Source organism: Otolemur garnettii, unplaced genomic scaffold (genome assembly GCF_000181295.1).
Source record: "Otolemur garnettii isolate 467f Iridium unplaced genomic scaffold, OtoGar3 scaffold00077, whole genome shotgun sequence".
Taxonomy (NCBI): Eukaryota; Metazoa; Chordata; class Mammalia; order Primates; family Galagidae; genus Otolemur; species Otolemur garnettii.
Genome location: NW_003852472.1, coordinates 1779982 through 1784590, shown reverse-complemented (window position 1 = coordinate 1784590; position 4609 = coordinate 1779982).

Here is a 4609-nt window from a genome sequence, read left to right as displayed (position 1 = left end):
GTCGGGGCTACTAAGATGCTCCCTCCCCCCAGCCTGGCTCCTCATATGGGCATGAGCTCTTGCTCATTAGGATGCATGGCCACAAGCGGGGGCCAAGTCTGTTTCCAAGGCAACTCCATGTGGAATTCGCAGATCTCTGGGCTCTGTGCTCTTGACTTTTCTCCCTCTTCTTGCCAGAAGAATGCAAAACATGCTGTTGTTCTTCTTCCTTATCTTTTCTTGTTTTGCTTCTTTCTTCAAGGTCTGACTCTCTTTACAAGATCAGGTTGTTTTCTCCAATTTCTGCCAAGCTTGCTTATTATGTCTTGTTATTTCACAGCCCATCTTGGTTTTTGCCAGCTCCTCTGTAATAAATAGGTTCTCTAACAGATCTGGGCTTCTTTCCCCAAAGTGAGGAGTTTGCACCATACCTTCTGGTGGTGAGGAATTGCACCTGGGTTTTGAGCCCAGATCTGTTCTTTGGGGAGGTCTGGCACCAGTTTGGGTGGGGGATCATAGCTAGAATCCATTGATCATTTGCTTTACTGGTTATCTTACCTCGAGTGTTTTCGGGGTCACTTTATTGTCCATTTTGCATCTGAGAACGCTAAAACCAAGAGGACTCAGCCAGTTTAAGGTCCCCAGCTAATGAGTTGCAAAGCCTGGATTCAACCCCAGGCTATCAAGGAATCTGTATCCTTTCCAGGAAGGAACCAGAGGCATGGAAGGCCACTTATGAAACCACTGGTGATGACAAAGGCCAAAGTGAGGATAATGTGATGGGAAATTAGGCGGGGCAGATACAAGTCCTTGGAAATGAAGAGTTTGAGATGTCTGGTGTTCCTGGGGAGGGGCTGACAAAGAAGGGGAGTAAATTATAGCAAATTTTTTTAGCACTTTATAAAACACTTTTACAAATATTTACTTGTTTTTTCCTCATCACAGATGGGAAATAGATCATATCAACCCCTTAAATTTAGTGCATTATTCTGATCCAAATGCTGATTCAATTGCCGCATCCCCCATTCCTCATTCATACCACAAACTCTGAGGACTAAACCCTTGTAAAGGAGGTTTGACCCTTTACAGCTGAGGTGTAGTTTAGGGTAAGTGGCAATGGCCACTGGAACAGGGCAAGCAGAATATTTCCCACCTTCCATCCTTGTCTATCCTTCACTGTGGAGTGGACTGACTTTTACACACTGGGTCGAGAGGCTTCCTGGCCCTCTGGCTTCAGGTTGGGTTTTAGGGGGTGCCCCAGACAGTTGCTCTACAGATCTGGCTGTTCTCATCCCAGTGCCCTGGCTCCCTCAGGCCTGGGAGGTATATTGACTCTCAACCTAGGGTCCGACGCTGTCCCTACTTGTTCACACCCTTATAAAATAATCCCTTTATCAAGTTCCCCTCAAGAGCCTCACTTTTTGAGTGTGTGGATCATTTGTTTGCTCCAGGGTCTTGATGAGATAGCTAAACCCCCAAGTCTCAGTGGCTTGAGCCAGCAAAAGGTTATTTCTTGCTTGTGTTACAACCCACAGTAGGTCTATGTTGTGTGTATATGTGCACATGTGCGGAATCTCCAAGAGGAGAGAGAGGAAAGTGGGTCACGAGAAGTTGTGGGAGCAGCACAATCAGTCTAGTCAGATTGAGATTTCTCTGGAAAGCACAGGGTACTCTGACCTACTAGGGTGGGAGCTGGCAACACTTCAGAAAATGACTCTCTAGGTCACTGTGTTTTCACTGTAATCAAATGGTTGTGAAACTGCGGAGAAACAGGAACCTCTTCCTAGTCCCACAGGCTTTGGGAATGAAAAAGTGATTGCCCTAAAGATGCTAACGCTTACCCATAGAAGATAATTTCCACTTACTTATTATTTACTTTAATAAGCAGCAACTAAAAGCAGAAGGCAATGTGTTGTCTCTCTGGGAGACATAAAGATGGTTCAGATATAGAGTCTACCCCCCTCCACAAAGAAACTTGAAATATCTTCATGTTTAAATTATATTTTTAAATTGAGATACAGTAAAATTCCTTTTTGGTAGACAATTTTTATCAGTTATTAAATTTTCCTATTTGGATTTCTTTGCATGTTTTTTACTGAGATATAATTCACATACTATAAAACTCATCACCTCCAAGTGCACAGTTCAGCAGTGTTTAGTACATTCAAAGAGATATACGACCATTACCACTAATTCTAGAACATTTTTATTTACCCCCCAAAGAGACACCATATCCATTAGCATCAACTCCCTATTCTCCTTACTCCCTAACTCCGGGCAACCACTAATTTACTTTCTGTCTCTATGGATTTTCTTACCGTGGACTTTTCACATAAATGGAATAACATAATATGTGTTTCTGTCTCACTTGTTTCTTCCACTTAGCGTAGTGTTTTTAAGGTTCAACCATGTTGTATCCTGTTTCAGTATTTCATCCCTTTTATGGGGGATAAAATTTCATTGTATAGATACACCACATTTCTTCTCTCCATTCAACAGTTAATGGACATTTGAGTTGTTTCTACTTTTTGGTTATTATGAATAAAGCTGCTATAAACATTTATGTATAAGATTTTCCTTCAACGCCTGTTTTTAACTCTCTTGGATCTATGGTAATTCTATGTATATCTTTTTGAAGAACTGACACTGTTTCTCATAGTGGCTTTACCATTATCACCAGAAGTTTGAGGGTTCCATAATTTCCATATCCTCAGTAACATTTATTGGTTTCCTTTTTTTGATTATAGCTATCCTAGTAAGTGTGAAGAGGTATTTCATTATGGGTGTGATTTGCATTTCCCAGATGATAAATAATGTCAAATATCCATTCCATATGCTTATAGGTCATTTGTATACCTTATTTACAGAAATGACCATTCAGATCCTTTGCATAGCCCAGGTGGTGCGATGGCTCATGCCTGTAATCCTAGCACTCTGGGAAGCCAAGGTTGATGGATTGTCTGAGCTCAGGAGTTTGAGACCAGCCTGAGTAAGAGTGAGACACCATTTCAAAAAAAGAAAAATAGCCGAGCATTGTGGTGGGCCCCTGTAGTCTCAGCTACTTGGGAGGCTGAGGCAAGAGGATTGCTTGAGCCCAAGAGTTTGAGGTTGCTATGAGCTGTGACACCAGGGCACTCTAGTGAGAGCAACAGAGTGAAACTCCGTCTCAAAAAAAATAATAATAATAACAGACAAAAAGATCCTTTGTCTAATTTTTAAATTGGTTTGTCTTGTTGTTTGTGAGTTGTACGAGTTCTTTATATTCTGGATATTAGACCTTATTAAGTAGGTGATTTACAAACATCCCTCATATCTGTGGGTTGTCTTTTCACTGTCTCGATAGTGTCCTTTGACTCCTAAAAGTCCTTAGTTTTCATAAAGTCTAACTTGTTTATATTTTTAAGTTGAAAATGAGATAACTGCCTAATCAAAGGATTACACCTGTAAACCAAATGATTTACACCTATATTTTCTTCTAGGACCTTATAGTTTTAGCACTTACATTTAGGTCTTTCATCCATTTAGAATTAATTTTGCATATGATATGAGGAAGGCTCCAACTTCATTCTTTTGCATGCGTACATCCAGTATCACAGCACCATCTGTTGAAAAGACTATTCTTGCTCCACAGAATGATCTTGGCTTTGTTTTCAAAATCAGTTCACCAGTGAAACAATCTGGTCCTGGACCTTTCTTTGTTGATAACTCTGCTTGTTGTGTGTCTATTCACATTTCTATTTCTTCTTGAGCCCGTTTTGGTAGTTTCTACCTCTTTAGGAATTCGTCCATTTCATCTAGATTAACTGATTAGTTGTCATACAATTGTTCATGGTATTCCCCTGCAGTACATTTTATTTCTGTAAATTAGGTAATAATATTCCCCTCTTTCATCCTAATATTACTTATTTGAATCTTCTGTCTCTCTCTCTTTCCCTTTCTTTTTGGCCTAAAGCTTTGTCAATTGTGTTTATCTTTTCAAAGAGCCAATGTTATGGGTTGAATTGTGTCTCCCTAAAAAAGATATATTGCTCTAGCCCCTTGAAGGTGCAAATGTGACCTTATTTGGAAATAGGGTCTATGCAGGTACAATCAAGTTAAGACAAGGTCATAGTAAAATGGAATGGGCCCTAATCCATGTTAGATGTTTTTATAAGAAGAAAGAAATTTGGACATAGATACACAGAAGAGAAAACTATGTGAATATAGAAGCAGGGAATGGAGTGAATTTTCTTCCTTGTATGTGGACAACCTACAGAAAATACACAAGCTGTACCTTTCACAAAGAACTAACATCTCAAATTGTCAAGGAACTCAAAGAAATCAGCAAGAACAACAACAACAACAAAAAAAACATGAAAAAGTGAGCAAAAGACATAAACAGACATTTTTCACAAGAAGATATACCAATGGCCAACATACATGTGGGAAAATGCTCAAATCGCTAATCATTAGGAAAATGCAAATTCAAACCACAGCGAATTACTCCTGTCAGAATGATCATTACTAAAATGTTAAAATCAAGAGATAGCAGTACAGATGAGTGAAAAGGGAATGTTTATACACACCGCTGGTGAGAAGATAAGCTAATACAACCTTTGTGGAAAACAGTATGGAGATTTCTCTTTTTATC